Source organism: Leopardus geoffroyi, chromosome B2, assembly GCF_018350155.1.
Source record: "Leopardus geoffroyi isolate Oge1 chromosome B2, O.geoffroyi_Oge1_pat1.0, whole genome shotgun sequence".
Classification (NCBI taxonomy): Eukaryota; Metazoa; Chordata; class Mammalia; order Carnivora; family Felidae; genus Leopardus; species Leopardus geoffroyi.
The window spans coordinates 58,742,949-58,769,732 of NC_059332.1; the positions used below are offsets into that span (position 1 = coordinate 58,742,949).

General features: G+C 36.6%; 1 protein-coding gene and 1 long non-coding RNA gene across 2 annotated transcripts in view; one reads left to right on the top strand and one right to left on the bottom strand.

Annotated features, from left to right (window-relative positions):
• The window catches only part of LOC123609907 (protein eyes shut homolog), a 212,204-nt gene that overhangs the window by 48,962 nt on the left and 136,458 nt on the right, over window positions 1-26,784 (bottom strand). The window lies entirely within an intron of this gene.
• On the top strand, window positions 21,296-21,465 carry LOC123608568. The gene is made up of 2 exons (XR_006717307.1): window positions 21,296-21,349; window positions 21,385-21,465. It is a non-coding gene; the product is annotated as an uncharacterized LOC123608568 (long non-coding RNA).

Consider the following 26,784-nt stretch of genomic DNA (forward strand, 5'->3'; position numbering starts at 1 on the left):
GGGCTGATGGCTCAGAGCCTAGAGCCTGTTTCCGATTCTGTGTCTCCCTCTCTCTCTGCCCCTCCCCCGTTCATGCTCTGTCTCTCTCTGTCCCAAAAATAAATAAACGTTGAAAAAAAAAATTTTTTAAAAAAAAAAAAAAAAAAAAAAACTTCATTCATGCAGTTCTAGTACCTAAAACAAATGCTTGTCACTTTCACCTTACTGTATATGGAGAAAATGATTTTTATTATAATAATTTTCATTAGATGATTGGGTGATTTCTTAGGTAACTTTCTTTAAAACTTTTTATTCATAAATTTTAAGAATGATTATATCATTATTTAAAAATAATTTTTAGTGGGGCGCCTGGGTGGCACAGTCGGTTAAGCGTCCAACTTCAGCCAGGTCACGATCTCGCGGTCCGGGAGTTCGAGCCCCGCGTCGGGCTCTGTGCTGACAGCTCAGAGCCTGAAGCCTGTTTCCGGTTCTGTGTCTCCCTCTCTCTCTGCCCCTCCCCCGTTCATGCTCTGTCTCTCTCTCTGTCCCAAAAATAAATAAACGTTGAAAAAATAAATAAATAAAAATAATTTTTAGTGACTGTGGCTATGCCTTGATTATTGAAAAAGCAGTTGTTTACACATTTTAGTAGTTGATCTTGAGTTGTAGACGAGGTAAATGGCAATGGCCCAGAGGTTTGAAAAATGCATATGAGGAGTTAAAACTGCTTTTATAGTAAAGGTTGTAAAAGCAAGAAGCACTTCTGGGGAAGTCTTTTCAGTTAACAGCATTGCTAGGAGATTGAAGAGAGAGATTTATAATGATGGGTTGATGTTTTCAAACAATCAACAGGCCCAGGAGACAAAATTATGACAAATAGCTTGTTTCCAGTGGGAATGGAGGGAGGGAGTATAGGAGATCAGGTGTATGAGCTGGAGGATAAATGTCTTAGTTGCATTGTACAAGAGAATACAGCTGGTGTAAATAGCATGACCTGGGTAATAGTACACAGAACAAGTGAAGGAGAGGATGATAAATTTAGAGATTGCCACTGTGGATCATAGTGTGAGTCCATCCAGTGTAAAATTCTTCCTATGGCAATAACCAATATTTAATGTTCAAAAAGAAGATGAAAGCTCACAGACTGTGCCTAGGTGACTTATTCAATGTTATTTATCAGGTGATAAATTTCTGTATCAGTCCCATATGTAATCATTGAACATCTTGAATCATGCAGTTTGAATACTCTTGTCATATATTTTTCTGGCAGATCTGCAAATAGTATTGGTGGACATAAAGGTAGTCAGGCTTATAAAACAATTCCTGTCCACTATTTGTTTTAACGATTTCATTTACCATTAAAATATGGTAATCCACTTCAAATTAGACATATACAGAAACTGAGTATCATTTAGACAAGCTGGAGTCACAGTACATTTAAACACATGTTAAACAGTAATGCACTGGCATTCACATAGCCAATAAAAGCCAGCCTGCTTTAGAATGTTCAAATTACTCTTAACTTATGTTTCCGTATTTATAATTTTTAAAACTGATATTATTTTTAAACTACTGAAATCCTTAGAAGAATACGATTGTTATACATTCCTACTCAAATAGACAAAAGTAGATTATATCAGGTTATAATCAGAGGAAATGGAGTGAAAAACAGAACATATTTATCAAGTATAATGCTGCTACTGATTCAGACCTTGCTCTTGAGAACATCAAAAAGGAATGATTAAGAGCAATACAAGGACACTGTGTGCCAGGAAGATGAACCAGTGGGAAAGAAAAGCCATGTTAAAATCTTGAAGATACAAAACAAGGAACTCTTTCATTTAAAGAATATATCTTTCATAATCTTCCTTATTATACAGGCAGTGGCTGTGAACTATTAACTAAGGTATGCAATGTACTCTTAAGTACAATTATCACAATTTAATTTCATCCTAAGAAATGCTCCTGATGTAATCACACATCCAGGTTCAGTAACTAACAATGGGGTTTGTAGATGATGAAATGGATTCTTTCCAAGGGATGTATTTTTTTTTCCTCGTGAGCTTCCTAGACGAAAGTTAGCTTCAAGGTTTACAGTGACATATATAGAAAAGTATCATTTTTACATTTCAGAAGTTCTGTTCATTGCTTCATAGTTACTAAGGAAGAACTAAGGTAGCTGTAGGAAAGCCACCATCCACCTACAATGATGAGATATGCACTGATAGATGTATGCTACACACTGTTGGGATAACAAAAAATAAGTCAGGATAGTTCCTATATTTTAAGGCTACCTTGTTTGACGGCCAGAGAAACAAACAACAGAATTAATAGGAACTGGAATTGGAAGGGATCTCCTTTTAATTAAGAAAAAATCAGGTGTAGAAAAATAATAAAGCTAATGATGGTGGCAGAATTAGAACTTGGATCTCCTAATCGCCACCTGAACAGCTTTTGAAAATGGTACTACACTGTCTATAACACAAGAAAGAATATACAATTTCTGATCCACCTGCATTGTCTTTTTTGCCTCTTGCCCCTTATATATTTGTATAGTGAGGTGGGCATTTAGTGCAAAAGCTGTTAAGAGATTAGAAATCAGAAATGTTTTGGGCTTTAGTCCTACCTTTGCCACATTTTAGATATAAGATGTATGAGGAATGATTTATCCTTCAGTAGATATATTAGTTTGTTATTGCTGCATAACAAATCACCACAAATTTAATAGCTTAAAGCATCACACATTTATTAGTTCACAGTTCTATAGGATAAAAGTCTGGGCAGGCTAAGTAGTTTTTCTCCTTAGGGTCTCAAAAGACCGAAATCAGGTACTGACCAGACTAGGTTCTTATCTGGAAGCCCTGGGGAGAAACTGGCTTCTAAACTCATTCAGGTTATTGATAGAATTTGGTTTCTTACACTGTAGGTCCAATATCTCCATTTCCTTGGTCATTCTTTTTTTTAAACTTTATTTATTTATATTGAGAGAGAAAGAGAAAGTAAGCGAGTGAGTGTGAGTTTGTGTCTGTGTTGGGTGGTGGGGGGGCAGAGTGAGAGAGAAAGAGAGAATCCCAAGTAGGCTATGCCCACATGGGGTTCAATTTCACTGAGAGATCATGACCTGAGCTGAGATCAAGAGTCTAATGGTTAACCAACTGAGCCCTCCAGGTGCCCCAGCCACAGACCTTCTTTGTAAGGTAAACTACATGACTTCTAAGATTAGACCCTTGCATCCTAAATGCCAATAAGGGCAGGTTAAGTCATTTTCCATGCTTTGAATCTCTTTGACTTCTCATTTTACTCACCAGCTAGAGAAAACTTTCTGCTCTTAAAATGTTCATGTAATAAATTAGGTCTGTCCAGATAATCTTCCTTTCTCCATATAATTTAACACAGTCATGGAACTGACATCGCATCATTTTCATTGGTTTCACTCACATTCAAAGGGGAGGAGATTATACTAAGGCATTTCTAGAAAGTCATTCCTAAAATTATTCCTATTGCACAAGAGCTTTTTTTATCTGCAAAAATTGAGTTTATATCTCATGCATGGTTTTTGCCAGTAGTAAAAGAGCTAACACTTAAAATCACCTGATATTTATTTCAGTAAATATCCAACTCTCAAGGAAGCATATTTCATTTATTAACAAGAATATATGTTAGAACATTCTTTCTGTAGTAATCTAAAATCGATTTGCCTAAACTTTACCCCTACTTTTGAAGTGAAATAGATTATTTGAAAATATCCACCCATATTCATTCATTGTGTGACACCAAATCAGCATAATAGCAACCTTATTCCATGGCAGTCACTCTATTCAGTGAACAAAAACAGTATCTCCCTGCCTTCTTTATGATAACATTCTAACAGGGAGTTACACATTCATCAATGAATTACACAAATATATGTAAAATTGAAATAATGAAAAAAATACCATGAAGGTAGGATAATTAATGCTATGAAAGCATCTATTAGACTAATTCTTAGATGTCAGGAGAGGGCCTTCCCTGAAGAAGTAACTTAAAATGAGACCTGGTAGAAGCTGAACAGGAGATAAATGAGCTTTTCAGAAATAAGCATAGGTCTATAAAAGACAGAAATAAGACGAAAATAGTTGGAGGACATAAATTCAGAGGAAAGATGCTGAAGATTAGATTGCAAAAGTATTCAGAACCATTGTAGGATTTGTGATAGACAGAATAATTGAAAGCTTTTAAGGTTTTTTGAGTATAGAGATAAAATAATAGAGACTACCTGTGCAAATAAAATTGCTCTAGTTGCTATGCAGAAAAAGATAAATGAGCTCCAAAGTAATTAAAAAGACCAAGTCCGTACAATAGAATATCAGACTAGGCTGGTGATGGCAGAGATGGTGAGACATAGTTGGTTTTGAGATATCTAGGTTATCAACCAATACAACATTGTTGTGAATTGGAAATGGTCGGGGGAGGGGCAGGGACTGAAGAGGGTGTTAGGAATATCTTTAAGATTCCTGATTGACACAATGGATGATTTTTGTGCCTTTCACTGTTTTGAGTTCAAAACTCAATAGTTTTTAACTTGTTGATACTGAGGTGATTTCCTCAGTTTCCATAGATGGAAATTGTGGATGGATATGAATGAGCAGGGTAACAGGCATAGGGTAATTAATGCCTAAAGGGACTTCAGGAATTAATAACCGGGAAGACGTGACTGAGCCTGTAAAGGAGCAGACAGATCCAGAAAATGGCAAAGTGGAATAGAGGTAAGAACGAGGTAAAAAGAAAAAAAAATCCAGAAAGAGGGAATAGTCAAATGACCAAGTAAGATGAAGATTTAAAAATACTCAGAACTTTTTTTCAGAAGGAGGTAAATTGGTTAACATTTAGGAGAACTGTTTCATGAGAGAAATGGTGGTTGAAGCCAAAGATTGCTGGGTATCACCAGAAACTAAGAGAGAGGCATGGAACAGATTCTTCCCTAGAATGTTCAGAAAGCACAGCTTTCCTGAAACCTTGTTTTCAGATTTCTAGCTACAAGAACAATAAGGGGAAAAAAATTTCTGTTTTTTCAAATCACGCAATCTGTGGTGCTGTGACAGCAGCTCTAGGACATTAACACAGATTTAAGATACAGTAGACCCATAGAGGCAAATGAAAGGATTTTTGTTTCTTGCCTGTTTACATTATTTGGAATGAGAGAGACGCAAAGGTATTTTATACCAGTGCTTCGAGTTCAGCTGACTGTATTATATCCCTTGTAAATCTACAGAATCTCTCATATAATGTTTTCAAGTACTCACATTATCTTGACTTTTAAACTCTGGATGCACTTGACTCTGTCACTAAGCCTCTTTCTTTGACAAACAATATTCTTCCCTTTGAAACATTTCCCTTTATTACTAATGCCTTTATAAAGAAGCCATATTATTTCATGACAAAGTCTGTCTGTTCAGGCTGGCATAACAAAATACCACAAATTGAGGGGCTTAAACAACAGAAATTTATTTTCCCACATTTTGGAGTTTGTAAGTGTGAAATTAGGATACCAGCATGGTAGGGTTCTGGTAAAAGCTCTCTTCCAGGCTTGCAGAAGGTCACCTTTTTGTTGTGTCCTCACATGGCAGAGAAAGAGAGAGAGAGAGAGAGAGAGAGAGAGAGAGATCAAGCTTGCTGGTGTCTCTTATAAGGGCCCAAGTCCTTCATAAGGGCGGGGCTCTCATGACCCCCTCATAAAACTAATTATTAAATTTCTGGAAACAATTCAGTCTGTATCATTCTATTATGCCATATTTAAATGTATAGTCCAATTTCAACTCCTAATTCTACTTCATGTAGAAGTATGCTTCTAGTATAAGACATATATATTGTATATCATATATATGCAATATATTATAATATATATGAATATAAATAATATAATAAATATTACGTACTTCATGTATATAAAATACATGCATATTTATTTATATATGGAGTATGCAGTTAGGTTTGGATCAAAGTGCAGAACTGTTCATTTATTTATGTTAATAGCCTAGTCTGAATTAGCCTAGTCTGTTTTCTCGTCCAGAAAGAGTTTTTCAAATTTTAATTATTTTTCCTTGAACATTATCAGTCTTTCCAGTTTGGGGTCATAAATTTAAAATACAAGAATTAAGGAGTGCCTGGGTGGCCCAGTCGGTTAAGTGTTGGACTCTTGATTTCAGCTCGGGTCATGATCTCGCAGTTTGTGAGTTCAAGCGCATCGTAGGGCTTTGCACGGAGAGCACAGAGCCTGCTTGAGATTCTCTCTCTCTCTCTCTCTCTCTCTCTCTCTCTCTCTCTCTCTCTCCCCCTTTCTCTCTGCCTCTCCTGTGCTTGTGCTCTCTCTGTCTCTCTCTCAAAATAAATAAATAAACATGAAACATAATCGTAAGTTGGTAGAACTAAAATTTCTTAAAAGGCATATATATATATTCACAATTGGAGATTTTAAAGCCTCTCTCAAATTGAAAGAAACAGAGGTGTTGAAATCAGTAAGAGTAGAGCAGATTTGAACAATCTATCAGCCAAATCATTCCAATCGAAATTATACAGAGTATTATATCCAACAACATTACAATATACATTCCCTCCAAATGAACATATAACATCCACAAAAGTAGACATTGAGCTTGAAGATATAGCAATAAGAACTATGCAACTATGCTGAGTGGAGAAAAGCTATGAGCACAGGATGGGAAAAATATAAAAAAGAGAACACATTTTTGGAACCTATGGGAAATATTAAGTGTCTAATACATGCGCTCTCATATTAGGATTGCTAGAATAAAGCAGAAAACAGAAACATGCTGTTGAAAAAATAATAAGAATATTTGTTCAAAATTTGATTAAATCTATGCAAAAATGATCCTATGAGCTCATCAAACCACTATCCAAAGAATAAACAAAAAGGAATATCACACCAAAGAAGACCATAAGGCAATTGCTGAATACTACTGATAAGGAAATATTGAAAGAATACCAATAAGAAAGACACTGCAAATAATATTTGAAATGGGATGGCAGAATAGGAAACCTCAGACTCTCCATCCTCCCATGGATACACTGATTTAACATCAACACCTGGATCAATTCTGTGAGAAATCCAGAAACTAGTTGAAAGGTTCCTGTACCCTGGGTAAGTGAAAATCTAGCTACATAAAAACTAGTAGGAAAAGAGAAGACATTCTCTTGCTGTAACACCCATTCCCAGCACCGTGCCACTCCTACAGTCAGTATATAAGAAGAGTGATGTTTCAGTTTTTCAGTTTGTTGTTGTTGTTGGTGTTGTTGGTGGTGGTGTTTTAAAGATAGGAGTGATGACTTCCAAGCTCACTACATGTCAGAGAAGATACCAAAATTCCTGAAGTTGCTTAATAATTCTAGACCTTCCATTTAACTTTTTCTTATTTTTACATGTCTGCTATAATTGTCCATCTACTCATTTATATTAGTTTCCATCTGTACTAGATCTTCTAACATATTAATAATACTTACTCTAAATTTTAATGTTCTAAAGTTTAATATCAATATCAAATATGCTGCTTGTAATTCCAGCACTTAAGGTCATTTCTGAGTCTGGTTCTGTTGATTACTTTGCCTCTTGACAAATTTTTCTAATTGATCTTTTTGTGTACCTTGTCTTTTTTTTTTTAAATTGAATAACAGACATTGGTATAGAGTGATAGAGGCCAAGTGAAATACTACTTATGACTGCATATGGGCATGCCTCCTCTTTCGTCAGGACATTAGTAGGAGCAGTTGAGTCAATCTACTTAAAAGTTGATCTTGACGTGGCTTTTGTTCTACCACAAACTTCACATTTGTCTAGCACTGGGCTTCCGCTGCCTTGTGCCTTATTTAGGGGTTGGTGCATTGGTGGGTGGAGGACTTTTCTCAATGACAGTTACCATCATCAGCTTTTGGTTATTTCTGCATGTCTGTACCACAGGTGACTTTCTATGCACTCTTTTCCCTCCTCCATTGTATACTTGCTACTATATTTGTGGTGGGGGATGGAGGTTTCTGTGTCCTGGTCTAACCTCAGACTTAGACTGTATGCCTCTTTCTAGGAATGTGTTATTATTAAATAAAAAATGTGTTATTAAAAAAAAGTGCATTTCTCTCTAGTATCAATCAACCTACAAGCCATTAAAATCACATGGGAGATTTTTAAGACTGACACCTAGGTTACAAACTTAGAGATTCTGATTAAATAATGTGAGCATGAATCCTGACATTTATATGTTTTGAATCCTTCTTGGGTATTGGAATATTGTACTAGAATTGTTGAATGCAAAGGAACAGACACCTCCTTTCTAATACCCTGCCATATAAATTTTATCCCCTATAGCAGCCCCAAATGCTGAAGTTTATTTCCCCTGTTCTACAACACCACTGCTCTCCATATGAGTCTTAACTTCTAGGCTTTAGTTTAGAAACTATCCCTAGGTAGAAGGTTGGTTTGAATGTGAAGATCATCTTCTTGAACAGGAAGAAAACAATTCATATCTCTGGATGCTCTGTAGTTCAAAGGAAAAGAGTTGCTTTGCATATTTTGCAAGGTTTACATGGGTTTACAGCAGAAGGGTAGGTCCAATCCTTATTTCTCAACTGGAACCCAGAGTTCTTTTTTTTTTTAATTTCTTAGGTTTACTTATGTTTGAGTGAGAGTGAACAGAGGGTGAACGGGGGAGGGGCAGAGAATGAGAGACACACACAGAATCTGAAGCAGGTTCCAGGGTCTGAGCTATCAGCACAGAGGCTGATGCAGGGCTCAAACCCACGAACCATGAGATCATGATCTGAGCCCAAGTCGGACGCTTAACCAACTGAGCTACCCAGGCACCCCTTAGAGTTCTTAATACTAATCACGGGTCAATCAAAAGGGGATTTTGCCAAATGGGAGGACAAGTTCTCATGACTTCACCCATTGTCTAATGGCAAAATTATCTTTTCAGATTTATACTGGATTTATCCACTCAGGTGAATTTTTTAAAAATTTTTGTTAATGTTTATTTATTTTTGAGAGAAAGACAGAGCATGAGCAGGGGAGGAACAGAGAGAGAGGGAGACACAGAATCAGAAATAGGCTCCAGGCCCTGAGCAGTCAGCACAGAGCCCTAAGCGAGGCTCAAACCTACAAACTGTGAGATCATGACCCGAGCTGAAGTTGGATGCTTAACCGACTGAGCCACCCAGGTGGCCCCATTCATGTGAAAAATTTAAAGCTAAATTGGCACTATTGCTTTTGAAAAGGAAACAAAAATAATTTTGGAGAAGTGCAGAAATGCTGTAACTTCCAATGAACTCTTCTAAGGATGAGAAATTTGTTTGAGTTGATTTAGACAGGTTAATAAAGTGATCTGAAGATACAGAAATATTCTAAAGACTCCATCTTTTCCATCTTAGAATGTTGGTTACTTTATCAGAATGTATTCATATGTTCAAAATCCAGTTATTGATAGTCTACCATATGCTAGGGATGTTTCTAGGTTGGGAACAGAAACATCTCTCTGTTCTCCAGGAGCATATATTACAACATGTGAAGATAGAAAATATAGAAATATACAGGCTAAGAATATTCAAACTATGGTAAACACTGTAACAGAAATAAGAAGATTACATAATAGATATTAGTTTGGAGATAGGTTAATTCTATAGGAAAAACTTTCTGAGAAGGTGATATTTGAGTTAATATCTAAAGAAGTCAGTCACGTGAAATCAAATGGGAAAGCATTCTTGGCAGACAAGAAAAACAAAAGTAAGTGTTTTCTGTATAAAGAATGATTTTGAGATGTGTTTCAGGACACAAACAAGCAAAATATAAACCAAGTTTAATGTAGATGGAATAGGAAGTGCAGATATTTAAAAATCCGTGTCCAAATCATATGGGTCTTTAGACCATCCTATGGAATTATCTTTTATTGTAATCATAAGGGAAAATTATTAAGGGGTTCAAGTGCAGGTGTAAAGTAATTTATTATTATACATATTTTAAATCATGTTTATTTTGCTATTATGAAAAAGGAGGGTGAGGATTCAGAAGCACAGATACCAGTTAAGATTCTAGATCTAAAGGCTCAATAATATATAATGGTAGCTTAGACTGATGTGGTTGTAATAGGGGAAATAAGTGGACTAACTGAGAAATATTTTGATGTGCAAACTAATAGGACTTTATAATGGACTGGATGTTAGTGTGAAAGAGATATTTGTATCATACATGGCACCCAGTTTTGTGGCTCAAGGCTTTTACTGAGGTGAGATAGAAATGAGATAAGATTTAAAAAAATAATAAAATGTGTGTGTGTGTGTGTGTGTGTGTGTGTGTATGTGTGTATACTTTTTATATATATACTTTAGGTTTTAAGTAGTCAATTGAAGATATTCAGAGGTTATGATGTACCACCAGAAAATAATTCGGTTTTGTTCCTTTGTTAAATAATTTATTTTAATCTTATTTTTATCATCATATCACATTTAGCAAACTGCCTTGCTCTTATTATACAGTCTTTGAATGCTCCTAAAAATACATGACATCAGTCTGGCAATACCATAACATTTAATCAAATCTTTCTCACGCATCTCTAGAATTTATTTATAAAGTAGGCACTTTAAGGAAACTTAGCTCTTTCTTCTTTAGAGGACCATTTAACACAATCCTTTTCTTGTTGATTAACTGCATACTAAGGGCATCAAGAAATTGTGATTGTCTCTCTTAGACTTTGGAATCTGTTTCATCCACCAAAATTGTCTGAGAGTCATTTTATGAAGTACAGATATGAAAGCGAATATCTCATCCGTTTTTTATTTCCTTTTAACATACCTATATAGGCCATGTTTCTCTATGGTTTATTATTTATTCAGCAACCTTTAAAATATTTAAAGCAATAGGATTTTCCTTCCTCAAATGAAGGAATGTTAAATATGCTCAAAAGGCTGATGGTTAGCTATAATTCCCATGCTCCTAAAGCTGTTTGCCATTTTTACTTATATTTTTCTGATATTAGATTTCTATCATTAAGTCATGCTATTAGGCCATATTTACAGTTTTACTTTATAATAAGATATTATAGTTGTATAAATTATATCTTTAAAGATTAAAATTTTGATTTTTTTCAATGACATTCTACTATATAATAAATATTTTAAATTGGCTCTGCTGTACTGAGAATGTAAATGTTCCTATTTCAATAAAATCAGCAGATGGATCATATTAAAAATTAAAATAATACAATAATATAATTAAATAATATAATATATAATATAAATAATATATTTAAAGTAAATATAATATAATAATATAATTTAGAATATAACTATCATTCAATAAATGTCAATCAAATCCAGATAGTTAAGTGGAAGCATAGAAATATCAATGAGAAGATATGTCATACTTTATTTTTGGCTTTAGTTGACTGATATCCTAGAAATTTATAATTAAGTTTACAGACTATTTTTTTAGTTTGTTTTTACCTTAAGTTTGCAGATTGAGTTATACAGTTTAGAAAATGCCATACCTGGATAACGGTTCCAAATCTTCTAAGCGACATTAGACCTCAGACAACATGCTTAAAGTTGGCCTGTCTTCTCACTCGTAAGCCGAAATAATGCCTAACACAGATTATTGAAATAGCATATGATAAGGGTTTTTAAGTATGGCCCACAGGAGGAACACTTTCCTCCTGCTTTTCACAACCTAATAGTCAGGATGCCTCAGGACATGTGAACCCAAATTTTGCCCAGCCTTCAGAACAACAGAAGTGTTTGATTGCCAACAAAATCTGAAGGCTTTCTCTTCCTTCTCTTATTTATGTTCTGTGGAGTTCTCTATAAAGGCTTCTCTGCTTGGCAGGGTTTTGTTATCTTTGAAGGCAGGAGCTGTTTTTTAGATGTCATTTGCATTATTATACTATGTAGTCTAACATTCACTTACTGAAGTGAGCTGTTTTCATCTCTGAATTTTTTGTAATCGTGACATTTAAACTTCCTTTGAATTTCCAGAAATTTCCTAATCCCTGTTAGGAAATCATATCAAATGAGATCCTACTTTTGAAAACATGCATTCAGACTAAGTGGTTTGTAATTACTTGTGTATATTTCCTGGTCTTTTATCTTCAATTAACATTTGTCACACAATGAACTTTCATTAGACAATTGCCATCATTAGATAAGCTTCACTGAAAGCATCATTAATTTTGATTCCATTTATTTAATAAAAGCCTGTGGTTAATTAAAATCCTTGTGTACATTATAGGAGTAGTCTAATATCACAGAGCATTCCAATACTCATACTATATATAAAGAAAAAATAGAATATTTCAAAAAATGTTGAAAGATTGCCTAGTTTAGAATGTGTAGATACTATCATTTTTATCTTTGTTGAATCATATTTTTAAGTTAAAAAATCACTTTAAGTTTTTTGATGTTATAGTGGTCTCCCCTGTCCATGGTGGATATATTCCAAGACCCCAGGAGATGCCTGGATAGTACCAAATCCTATATATACAGTGTGTTTTCCTATACATATTACCTATGATAAACTTAAATTTAAAGTAAGAGATATAACTAATAATAAATGTGGTCTTTGTCTCTCAAAATATTATACTGTATTCATCCTTCTCGTGATGATGTGAGGTGACAAAATGCCTGCATGATGAGATGAAGTGAGGTGAATGACATAGTTATTACGGTGCAGCATTAGGCTACTATTGACCTGACAATGCATCAAAGAAAATGCAAGAAAAAAAAAAGGGATGATGGTTTACTATAAAACTGAGAGAAAAGATTGCATAAGGACTTGAGTGCTGGGTTAAGGAGTTTTGGTCTTATCCAAAAAAAAAAAAAAAAAAAAAGAATCCAGTGAAGTGTTTTATATATAGAGTTATAAGATCTGAATTTTATATAAGGCCATTCTATAAAAAGAATTTATTGCTAAATTGCAAGAATGAAAGCAAGGATATTGACTGAAAACATCACTTCAGTAATTAGTCTAAGAAAGATTCAGTAACCCAGGAGAGGAGAATTGAAGGGGATTTCAAGGAATTGTGAAACTCACTTGAGGGACACTAACATCCTATACCTAAAATGGGCAGGTTTGAAAATATAGTTATATATTTTATAAATAACAAATATAAAAATATTAACATAACATGTTACAATTACAAATAGAAATATAGTAACATATTTATTCATATAACACAAAAAAACAATATAAAATCTGAAACTCATGCCTTTATCCTTTATCTCTTCAAACAGAAAGTAAAAATGAGGGTGCTTCAGTGGCTCAGTCGGTTAGGTGTCCGATTTCAGATCAGGTCATGATCTCATAGCTTGCGAGTTTGAGCCCCACGTCAGGCCCTATCAGGTGCTGACAGCCTGGAGCCTACTTTGGATTCTGTATCTCCGTCTCCCTCTGCCTCTCCCCTGTTTATTCTCTCTCTCTCTTTCTCAAAAAATAAATGTTAAAAAAATGATAAGGAAGAGGAATGGATGTGAGTTGGTTTTCTTTTTTTAATATTCTCAGATAGTATCTTCTAAAAATAACTACTAGAAAAGACATAGGGTGGCTCTTAGGATACTGGGGACTCATGTTCCGTATACCCCAAATAATGGAAGAACAATAAACAAGCAGGGCAAGATTTTTGCCTCAAAAATGCCATCCCAACTGATCACTGGCCTTTTGATCAAAGGAGTTTCAGGTGCTTTTAGACATAAACTACTGTGCTTATTCAGTGCTTTGTACCACAGTTAACTCAGCTCCATATTTGAATTGATGTATGTTGGGTAAGGTGGGTTGAATAGGTTTAGTAAATTTAGGGAAATGGTACTGGGACGTTTATTTTTGTTTTAATTGGACAGTTGAGTGTGATGTTCCTGATTCTAAACATTAGAGTCTATAAAGACTCTAATGCATATTTTGAGAACATACCATGGTTTGATTATTTTCCCCTAGCTTTTCCCAGAATGCTTCATACATACACAAAAATGCCCCGTTTGGTCTTGGGGCAGAAAGCATCTGCATGTCTACTTAATTGATCTTGTGTAAAGATTAGGTGGGCACGATGGCACTGAAGTTAAATGTTTTTAAGTGATCAGAATCAACACATATTTTTAGTCCTGAGATTAATATTATATTCATATAACTCCTTAGATAAAATTTAAATAATATATTAGGGAGAAAAAAATGCTATCTTTCCTCCACTTCCTCAGAGAGGGCAAAAAGATAAAAGAACTCTTGTGAGTTGACTAAATAAAGGTATAACTACATTCACATTCTCAGAGCCAGGATTTACTCTAAAAGCAAACACCAATACAATGTCAAAAAGCTAATCACTATTTCAAAAACTCTGCACAAATGTTGCAAATATATCTTAGCTTTCTTTTACTCCTCTTTGGGGAAGGTGAGTTTTTATGAGTATAAGCATTTTCCTAAATGGAAATTTCCCCCAGAAAATTTAAATCCCAAATGTTTAAAGGCACAAAGTATCTTTCCATTATACCTCTAAAGGATAAGCAAGTCAAGTGTTGAGGAGCAAAGAGCTGAAAGAAAAGGGATGATTAATTTGCCAATAAAATGAGCAGCCCACCTGAAGTTTTCATCCAAGAATAGACAAAGGATTCTGGATAAGGACAGTAAATGAAGAGAGTAGAGGTATTGAGAATAGAGAATCTTGTCTTTCTGGTCCTCTGAAATTTTGGTGGTGACAAACTCAAATGCATACAGTGGTCAGGTAAACAGCATAAATAAGTGCAGTTGATAACTCAGGTAAAATGGACAGTATGTGCCCTATCTCCAGGAAGCAGACACTCCTCGCAGAGAGCCTGTTGTTTCCAAAATTAAAGAAAAAAAATTATATATGCCCAGTGTTTCTAGGTCTTCTAAATTTTCATTAGAAGAGAAAATTAAGAGTACCATGACTTGTCCTAATTTTAAAATCTTATGTTTATAAATCATACCACTTAAACAAACAAAACTAGATTCAGCCTGTGGGTCGCATTTAGCAAGGTGCATGCATAATAATTAAACAGTGGAAAGCTGTGGTTTAAAAAGTCAAAACTCTGATCTTTTGAAGATAGAAGGAGAACGGATTGACTGGGGATGCTTCCTTGAGGACACAGGGCTTAGGACAAAGTCTGACTATAACCTGAGGAGGAAGTGGCAGAGGTCAGGCAAAAGTCTATCTCTTATGAGTTCCCTGCCTCCAGGGAGAATTACTTGGCTCTTCTGTGTTTCAAGATGAAAAGATAATATCTCATCTTTCCTCAATCCTCACCTGCTGTTGTCTCCATTGAAATGACTGTGAGAGTAAGTATAGGAAAGCTTGAGTTCTGTCAGGGTCTCATGAGAATATAAGCAGCACAGAGTCAAGGGGTTTAACCTGCCCTTTTCACTTTTCCATCACCCAGACAAGTTGACACAAGGTAGGAGCTAAGTGAAAGGACTTGGGAGGATAAGTGGCACAGGGGTGTCAATAGTCACACTTACTAAAGCGTGCCTTGATAAAGATGCTTCACGTGATTAGTTCTGTGTTTTTAGTCAGATAATGCTGGTAACTATTACCAAAAGGACTTAGAGAAAAAAACACTCAAGACAAGAAAACCAGGTGAAAGAATGTCTCAGAGAGAGAGAGAGGATAAGGAACTAAAATAGAGCAGTGGGATTAATCACTCATTAAATGCCTTCCACCAGATGGAAGGCATTTTTCTACTCTATGCATTAGAGTTATTGGGGGTCAAGATTTCAAATCACAAATGTCTCCAAAGATCTTTGCTCTCCAATGGATTATATTTCTAATTATTTATCCGATTAAAAGCCAGGGTTAACTGGCCTGTTAATGCTTTGATGCTTTGATTTTAGAAGGCCTTTAATGTTTCTTTAAATATGGTTATATTATACACAATCACAGAACATTTCAGTTAAATAAAGACAGTGTGGGAAGGAACTATACTGCAAATGAAAAACATTGACTTTCTGGAGCTGCTACCAACAGTCATTTAAATGCTAGGAGATTACTTCAGTCTCAAAAGTAAGCATATTGTTTCTCTTATAGGCAATACATTTCATTTTTGATAGTTGTGGGGTTATGTTTTTGCCAAGTTTCAATAGGTGAATAGGTTCAGACCCACTTGCCAAAAGGGGTAGAACGGGTGTAAGTTCATCATTTCTCTTTCCTTCCCTTTCTAGCCAATTAAGGAAAAGCTGATTTTCAAATAGCAATGTCTCACAGACTGATGGCAAACATTTCCATGCTTCCAAAAGTAGGAAATATGCTCCATGCCTCAGTTTTTGGGAAGCTTCATTGGATTCCTGCTCTTACGTCATAAACCTACTGTCTTATTTGGATTCTGCTAAAATCAGAATGTGAGATCATGACTCAATTTATTCTGTAGAGTTTCTCAGGAAGTGAGAATGAGGGAGTGGGAAGAGTGAGACCAGAGAAAAATTAAAAGTTAACAGAAGAAGCTTCATTAAAGATACTTTTGTAGAGGACATGATTGTACAATGACTAAGAAGTGAATAATATTGGGGTGCCTGGGTGGCTCAGCCGGTTAAGTGTCCAACTCTTGATCTGGGCTTGGGTCATGATCTCAGGGTTTGTGAGTTAGAGCCCTGCATTGGGCTCTGTGCTGACAGCTTGGAGCCTGCTTGGGATTCTCTGTCTCCCTCTCTCTCTGCTCCTCCCATGCCTCTCAAAATAAATAAACTTAAAAAGAAAAGAAATATTGAGTGAATAATATATAACCAGGATTAGTTGCAAGAAAGGAAAGTGGTTGGGTTATTTATAAACTGTCTTCACTCTCTCATTGTTTGAAGCATACCTTGAGGGCGCTGACCTCCTGTATTTTGAATTATGCATGCGTGGAGGCTAAACTGGCTCCATGGTATAGGAAAAGACTCTAGAGATGGAACAGACATTCAACAAGCACTTGACATGGGGAACTGTCATGATGAGGTGAGCTGAGAGCACTCAGAACTATCCCCTTCAAATGCAGTTGAAATCAGAGGCTGGCCAAAAGGGGGGTGACCTGGGGACCAGATGTATTTGGTAAGTTTACCTCAGAAAGTATTTCAAGGCCTGTTTTCTGGAAATACACCCGTAGACCTGCTACACTCTATGTGCATTTGGTCTTTATCATTCAGTTGACTTTAAACCTATAAGAAGTGAAACCTGTAAATCTTACTTGGAGTTGCTCTGCACACCTAACTCTTCTCTCAGTTTGTACCAAAGTCTCTGTTTATGATGGAGAGATTGTTAGAATTACAATATTCTTACTTCAGGACACAGGTTACAGGTATATTCTTCAAAATGGCTTTATCAGAAAGCCCTGTATTTTAGAAGTTATTGAACCCTCATGGGGCGCCTGGGTGGCTCAGTTGGTTAAGCGGCCGACCTCGGGTCACGTCATGATCTCGCTGTCTGTGAGTTCGAGCCCCGTGTCAGGCTCTGTGCAGACAGCTCAGAGCCTGGAGCCTGTTTCAGATTCTGTGTCTCCCTCTCTCTGACCCTCCCCCATTCATGCTCTGTCTCTCTCTGTCTCAAAAATAAATAAACGTTAAAAAAAATAAAAAAAAAAGAAGTTATTGAACCTTCATGAATAAAACTCATAATTTGACCCACTCTTCCTTTGGGCGCTTATACATGATTAGAACGTGGGAAGAAGGAAAACTTAAGAAACAAAACCACCTCAGTACCTAACACTTTGAATTGTCCTATAATTATTATTTTGGGTACTCAAAGGTCTTGAGCATCATTCTGATTAATAATTTGCTTGCATAATAAAGTATTTTTTAATGATAGAATATAAAATATATTTTAATAACGTATCTATAGAATTTCTCTAGGCCCAATTACTCTGTAAAATATCTGATGGACACATTTACGACATATAAATAGTGTTGCCCTAGAAAACTAAATACAAGTGGATAATGACCTATAAATATCTGATAATTGATACACTTATATGAGGTAGTACATCATCCCAACCATTATTTTTAGCATCTTATTTTGTAGGATATAAAATATTAACTGCCTCAAGATTGTTATATATTATATAAAGAATCATCAAAGATAAGGTCACTTGGCTTAATTTGCCATTGGTTTCCTTTTAGAAAGATTTATTATGAGTTAATGAGTAATAGAAAAGGTCTAAATTTTACATCTCAGGTCACTTTTGGATTTATCTCATATAACTATTTTACTTAGTAATATTAAATCAAATTATATTGCCCCTGAATTTAGAATTGGTGTTATGGTGTTATGGATTCACGTATATATGCTTTTAATTCAGAATGAGCCGGATATGCACAGTTTTCTTTTTCAGCATACAGGCAGTAAAATCTTCTCTGAATGGTTTGCCACAGTACCAATAAATCAACATTATAAAAGTGAGAATTTTATCTCCTATTTAAAAAAGTTTATTTTAATGGCATTATGGAAAGTAAATGAAAAGTGAAAACACTTAAAAATCTATAATCACTAAGTAGTTATGTACATTAACACATAAAAAAGTTAAAATCAAATCTAATTAAGAAATCAAATTACTTTTAGTGTATAATGTCCTTCCATATATATATATATATACATATATATACGTATATATATGTATATATATATACGTATATATATGTATATATATATACATATATATATTTGAATGCTTTTAATGTCCTAGGCACCTTTCTAGGCAATGAGGTACAAAGGTGAACAAAAGACAGCAAAAATCCTGCTATTGAAGATATTCAATTCTAGTCAGAAAAGATAATTTAATAACTAAGTGGTATAATTATTAGACAGTGATAATTGATTCCTATGGAGGAACAAAAGAAGTAGGTAGAGGAAAATAGTATTATTTTTATGTAATGTAGATAGGCCTATAAGAGGAACTCACGTTTGAGACCTGATGAAATGAAGGAGAAAAACTATGCTCATATCTGAGGGACATGATTTGTACCCAGACAGAACAGTAGGTTAACTGGGGGAGTGAGGGAGAATGTAGTAGGAAATGAAATCAGAGAGGGAGCCAGGGACCAGCCTGATACCTCATATAGGGTTTACAGGCCAAAGCAAAGAGTATGTGCCACCTACAAAGTATTATAAGAAGCACTGGAGGATTTTAGCCTGGGAGTGCAGTGATTATATGTATATTTAATGATCCCTCGGGGTGCTGGCTGAGGGATATATTTTAATGCAAAAAGAGTGAAAGACAAAAATAAGTTAAGATATTATAGTCTAGGCAAGAGATGATGCTAGCTTGGATGAGAGTGATTGTAATACAGATTGTAAGACCTAGTTGAATTAAAATATATTTTGAAGATCAGCCAAGATGTGCTGATGGACTTCATGGTGAAGTATAAACAGTCAAGAATAACTCCATGATTTTGGCCTGAGAAATTGGTGAACAATGATGCCATTCACTGAGGTGGAAAATACCGCTGCAGAGCAGAGATAAATCCTTAGAACTGGGAAATCAATTTGAGATGTTTTATGAACATCCAAGTGGAAATGTTCAGTCATTATTTGAATATAAGAGTTGGGAGTTCAGGGGAGAAGCCAGAACTCATGAAACAAATTCAGTAATTTTCAGTAATTTTCAATATATGTATGGTATTTAAACAAACAAAATCATGGATGAAATCACTTACCAAATATATCTAATGAAGGGAGAGCAAAAATGAAATTTTAAACAGTTATAGGATCCACCAAAGGAAACAATGAAAACATTAGTGATGGCAGAAACATGTAGTCCAAAATTAGAAAGTGTTTTTGTAAAAAGAATGGATAAAATGCTACTGATAATATGACTAACATGAGGAAAAATAATTTGTATTTGAATCTTACAATATGGAGCTAATTTGTACCTACAACAAGAAGAGTTTGATTTTAGTCTTAGGATTAAAAGCATTATTAGGGAATGGGCTTGAAAAAGAAAGAGAAGTAAGGAAATAGACATTCAATATAGACAACAGATTTGATAATACTGTTTTAAAAAGAGAGAAATGAGGGATGCCTCGGTGCTCATTTGGTTAAGCATTGACTTTGGCTCAGGTCATGACGTCATGGTTCTTAGGTTCGAGGCCTGCTTCAGGCTCTGTGCTGATAGTGCAGAGTCTGCTTCAGATCCTGTCTTTCTTTCTCTCTGGCACTCCCCTGACCTCACGTTCTTTCTCTCTCTCAAAAATAAATAAACATTGGAGAGGAGAGAATAAGATGGAGGCTTAGGAGGATGCTGGGCTCACCTGGTCCTGCTGATTGCTTAGATTCCACCCACATCTGCCTAAGTCACCCAGAAAACTGCCAGAAGATTAGCAGAACAGACTCTCCGAAGCCAGCATAGATGAGAGGGCCACGGAAGAGGGTAGAAAGGGCGGAGAGGTGGTGCATGCTACACGGACTGGCGGGAAGGAGCTGGGGAGGTGGAGGGGCAGCACTGCAGGCAAGGCAGAGCCCCCAAAGTCTGGCATGCAAAAGTGGAGGAGCCAGACTCCGTGAGTTCTGACAGCCAGTGGGACTTAACATCTGGAATGTTAAAACTCAACAGCTCTGCTCTCGGAGAGTGGGGAGGGCAAGAGGACGCCAGGAAGGAGAGTTGTTGAGCCCTGGAGGACAGAGCTCAGCTCCACAGCGGGGGAACAAAGGCATTGGCAAGTGCCATTTCTCTCTCATATCCCCCAGCCGAAATTCCAAAGGGAATCACTTCCCCTTACCAAACTTGCCTGCACCACACAAATGCTCAAAGCTGTGCTTCTATGGATCCACCCCTCTGATGGGCCTGCCTCCCTCCTGCTGCTGCAGGGCCCCTCCCTCAGGGGACCACCTAAGGCAAAGCTACCTCGGCCTACCCCTCCTGCCCCTGTGCACCTTGCAGATCCACCCCAGCTAATTCGCCCTTGGCCAGATCCCATCAAAGCAGCACCACAAGCCTGGCAGTGTGCAAGTAGACCAGACAGGGACCACACCACTCCACAGTGAGTTCTGCCTCTGCAAGAGGGGAAATAAGGTACACACCAGCCTGACTGCGGCCCCAGCAGTGGGGGCAGACATTTGGTCTGACTGTGGCCCTGCCCACCAACACAAGTTACTCCAGACAGCACAGGGGAAGTGCCCTGCAGTTTGAGGCTACTGCAGGGACTACCCAAAATGAGGAAATGGAAAATTATCTTCAGAAGAAACTCCAGGAAGTAGCAACAGCTAACAAATTGATCAAAACCGATTTAAGCAATATAATGGAACAAGAATTTAGAATAATAGTCATAAAATTAATCGCTGGGCTTGAAAAAGGTACAGAGGACAGCAGACAATCTATTGCTACAGATACCAAGGGACTAAGAAATAGTCATGAGAAGCTAAAAAATGCTATAAATGAGGTGCAAAATGAGGAGCTAAAAATGCTATAAATGAGGTGCAAAATAAAATGGAGGCATCTACAGTGCAGATTGAAGAGGCAAAAGAGACAACAGGTGAATTAGAAGATAAAATTATGGAAAAAGAGGAAGCTGAAAACAGAGAGAGAAAAAAATCCAGGAGTACTAGGGGAGAATTAGAGAACTAAGTGATGCAATCAAACAGAACAATATCTGTATCACCAGATTTCCAGAAGAAGAAGAGAGAGAAAAAGGGGCTGAAGGTGTACTTGAACAAATCATAGCTGAGAACTTCCCTGATCTGGGGAAAGAAATAGGCGTTGAAATCCAAGAGGCAAAGAGAACTCCCTTCAGACGTAACTTGAATCGATCTTCTGCACAACATATCACAGTGAAACTGGCAAAACACAAGGATAAAGAGAGAATATTGAAACAGGTAGGGATAAATGGGCCTTAACATACAAAGGTAGACACAAAAGTGTAGTAGCAGACCTATCTACTGAAACTTGGCAGGCCGAAAGGAGTGGCAGGAAATCTTCAATGTGATGAACAGAAAAAATATGCAGTCAAGAATCCTTTAGCCAGCAAGTCTGTCATTCAGAATACAAAGAGAGATAAAGGTTTTCCCAAACAAACAAAAAGCGAAGGAATTCATCACCACTAAACCAGCCCTACAAGAGATCCTAAGGGGGATTCTGTGAGTGAAATGTTGCAAGGACCACAAAATACCAGAGACACCACTACAAGCATGAAACTCACATATATCACGATGACTCTAAACCCATATCTTTCTATAATAACACTGAATGTAAATGGACTAATGCTCCAACCAAAAGACGTAGGGTATCAGAATGGATAAAAAAACAAGACCCATCTATTTGCTATCTACAAGACACTCATTTTAGAGCTGAGGACACTTAGGATTGAAAGTGAGGGGATGGAGAACTATCTATCATGCTAGTGAAAGTCAAAAGAAAGCTGGAGTAGCCATACTTGTATCAGACAAACTAGACTTTAAATTAAAGGGTAACAAGAGATGAAGAAGGGCATTATATAATGATTACAGGGTCTATCCATCAGGAAGAGCTAACAATTATAAATGTCAATGCGCTGAATATGGGTTCCCCCGAATATATAAAACAATTACTCACAAACATAAGCAACCTTATTGATAAGAATACGGTAATTACAGGAGACTGTAATACCCCTCTTACAACAATGGATAGATCATCTAGACATAGGATCAATAAAGAAATAAGGGCCCTGAATGATACATTGGATCAGATGGACTTGACAGATATATTTAGAGCTCTGCATCCCAAAGCAACAGAATAGACTTTCTTCTCGAGTGCACATGGAACACGGTCCAAGGTAGATCACATAGTGGGTCACAAAACAGCCCTTCATAAGTATAACAGAATTGAGATCATACCATGCATACTTTCAGACCACAATGCTATGAAGCTTGAAATCAACCACAGGAAAAAGTTTGGAAAACCTCCAAAAGCATGGAGGTTAAAGAACACCCTACTAAAGAATGAATGGGTCAACCAGGCAATTAGAGAAGAAATTTAAAAATATATGGAAAGAAATGAAAATGAAAACACAACCATCCAAATGCTTTGGGATACAGGGAAGGCAGTCCTGAGAGGAAAATACATTGCAATCCAGGCCTATCTCAAGAAACAAGAAAAATCCCAAATACAAAATCTAACAGCACATCTAAAGGAAATTGAAGCAGAACACCAAAGACACCCCAAACCCAGCAGAAGAAGAGAAATAATAAAGATCAGAGCAGAAATAATATAGAATCTAAAAAAAAAGTGGAGGATATCAATGAAACCAGGAGTTGGTTTTATGAAAAAATAAAATTAAGAAACTTCTAGCCAGGCTTCTCAAAAAGAAAAGGAAGAGGACCCAAATAGATAAAATCATGAATGAAAATGGAATTATTACAACCAATCCCTCAGAAATACAAGCAATCATCAGGGAAAACTATGAAAAATTATATGCCAACAAACTGGACAACCTGGAAGAAATAGACAAATTCCTAAGCACAAAAGTATGGCCAATTAAACTTTGGCAAAGCAGGAAAGAATATCCAATGAAAAAAGACAGCCTCTTTAACAAATGGTGCTGGGAGAACTGGACAGCAACATGCAGAAGGTTGAAACTAGACCACTTTCTCGCACCATTCACAAAAATAAACTCAAAATGGATAAAGGACCTGAATGTAAGACAGGAAACCATCAAAACCCTAGAGAAGAAAGCAGGAAAAGACCTCTCTGACCTCAGCCACAGCAATTTCTGATTTGACACATCTCCAAAGGCAAGGGAATTAAAAGCAAAAATGAACTACTGGGACCTCATGAAGATAAAAAGCTTCTGCACAGCAAAGGAAACAACCAACAAAACTAAAAGGCAACCAACGGAATGGGAAAAGATATTTGCAAATGACATATCGGACAAAGGGCTAGTATCCAAAATCTATAAAGAGCTCACCAAACTCCACACCCGAAAAACAAGTAATCCAGTGAAGAAATGGGCAGAAAACATGAATAGACACTTTTGTAAAGAAGACATCTGGATGGCCAACAGGCACATGAAAAGATGCTCAATGTCACCCCTCATCCGGGAAATACAAATCAAAACCACACTCAGATATCACCTCATGCTGGTCAGAGTGGCTAAAATGAAGAAAACAGGAGACTATAGATGCTGGAGAGGATGTGGAGAAATGGGAACTCTCTTGCACTGTTGGTGGGAATGCAAACTGGTGCAGCCACTCTGGAAAACAGTGTGGAAGTTCCTCAAAAAATTAAAAATAGATCTACTCTATGACCCAGCAATAGCACTGCTTGGAATTTACCCAAGGGATATAGGAGTGTTGATGCATAGGGGCACTTGTACCCCAATGTTTATAGCAGCACTTTTAACAATAGCCAAATTATGGAAAGAGCCTAAATGTCCATCAACTGATGAATGGATAAAGAAATTGTGGTTTATATACACAATGGAATACTATGTGGCAATGAGAAAGAATGAAATCTGGCCTTTTGTAGCAACATGGATGGAACTGGAGAGTGTTATGCCTAATGAAATAAGTCATACAGAGAAAGACAGATACCATGGTTTCACTCTTATGTGGATCCTGAGAAACCTAACACAAGACCATGGGGGAGGGGAAGGGAAAAGAAAAAAAGAAAGTTAGAGAAGGAGGGAAACAAACCATAAGAGAGTCTTAAAAACTGAAAATAAACTGAAGGTTGATGGGGCGTGGGAGGAGGGGAAAGTGGGTGATGGGCATTGAGGAGGTCACCTGTTGGGATGAGCACTGGTTGCTGTATGGAAACCAATATGACAATAAATTTCATATTAAAAAAAAAGCTGATGAAGAGCAAAAGAAACAAACAAACAAAAACGTGTTGAGATGAGACCACTTCTTCAAAATTTTTGGCATATTATTAATAAAAATAATTTTTCACTAAAAAATAAACATTTAAAAAGAAATTAGTATTAGTTTAACAGAGATATAAAAGATGAGAAAGAGGTAAATATTAACATTTACATGCTAGTAGTAGTGACAGTATGGAGAGAATAATTTATGTTACAGACAGTAATTGCAGGATGAATATCCTTTAATAGTAAGTGATAAAGGACAGAATCAAATTGCCGGGGGAAGGGTTAATTTTGGACAGGAATGGAGAAAAATGGAAAAATGCAGTGTATGAGTGAAAATTCACACAGAATGGCAGTTTGTGAGTTGGAGCCCCATGTCCGGCTCTGTGCTGACAGCTCAGAGCCTGGAGCCTGCTTCAGATTCTTTGTCTCCCTCTCTCTGCCTTGCTCGCACTCTGTCACTCTCTCTGTCTCCCAAAAATAAATAAACATCAAAAAAAAAAATCTTTTCTGATCACTTGTATTTTCTCAGGAATATGAGACAGAGTTATAAGTTGAAATTTAAGTAGAGGAAGGGTGATGGGTATTTAAAAAGAGAAGAGAGAACTAGAAATAATAGGTAGGATACTGGGAAACTGAATTGATTAGAGATAAGGCACATTGTCATGCTACACCCAGGGCTTCCTTAAGGTCCACGCTTTAGAAGGGAAGAACACTAAGTGTGTGTGTGTGTGTTTCTCCTGGCCTATACAATCCATGTGAGTGAAAAATATACGGAAAGTTGGGATTAACATCAGAGGTGAGGTTTTTTAATGTGAGTATTATGGAATGGGAGAGAGGTAGGATAATGGAAGTAAATGAAGCAGTGATTATAACTGTGAGCCATAGAATTTAGACTGGGACAGGGGAGATTAGGACTTGGTGGAGGAAGTGGCAAACATGGTCTGGAAGTGGTCTTAATGAGCAAGATTTCTTGAAAGACTTGTGAGTTTCCCACTTACTTCTTCAGCTAGGCTATGCCAACCTCTTATCCAATACTTTGCTCCTTTCCTCCAATGACTTCTGTCCTCTTTTTTTTTTTTTAATGTTTATTTATTTTATTATTATTTTTAAAATTTTTTAATGTTTATTTATTTTTGAGACAGAGAAAGACAGAGCATGAACGGGGGAGGGTCAGAGAGAGGGAGACACAGAATCTGAAACAGGCTCCAGGCTCTGAGCCATCAGCCCAGAGCCTGACGCGGGGCTTGAACTCACAGACTGCGAGATCATGACCTGAGCTGAAGTTGGACGCTTAACCGACTGAGCCACCCAGGCGCCCCAATGTTTATTTATTTTTGAGAGACAGAGAAAGACAGGGTTCTGAGCTGTCAGCACAGAGCCCAAGGCGGTGTTCGAACTCATGAGCCCCAAAATCATTACCTGAGCCAAAGTCTGACGCTCAACTGACTGGACCACCCAGGAGTTCTATTCTGTCCTCTTTTTGTACCACTTTGCCTTGTGCTAGAGACCTTATTGGTCTGTTTATTTTCCCAAAGTTCCACTAACACACAATTTTTACATTATATATTCACTAGAGATTTGAAGTAATAATTTTAAGCAATTAGGAAAAAAAAAAAGTTGACTATTAAATATTGTTCTCCTAAAAATGTGTTGGCTGTTTCTAACAAACAGACCTATCTAACTGGCTCTAAGATTCTGGCTTATCAAAATCGTGTCATCTTTCCCTGCTAATAATCCCATCTGTATCTCCATTTTCTTTACCTGCCTTTCCAGGAAAGCCAGTGAAAGGGAAAATCCCATCAGTAATGACATTTCAGATTTTTTCAATAAAATATGTGGTATTTATGTTCACACACAGTACAAAAGTCCCCAGTTGAGCGCTTTTCATTCACTCAGAATATTCAATTAACATTTTACTGGTTCTCTCTGAGATATTAGCTGATACTCAGGGAGTATCTGATTTTAAAAACACATAAACACACACACCTCTAAATAAAGAGATACATGGAAAAAAAGAAAACATACACAGAGGAAAA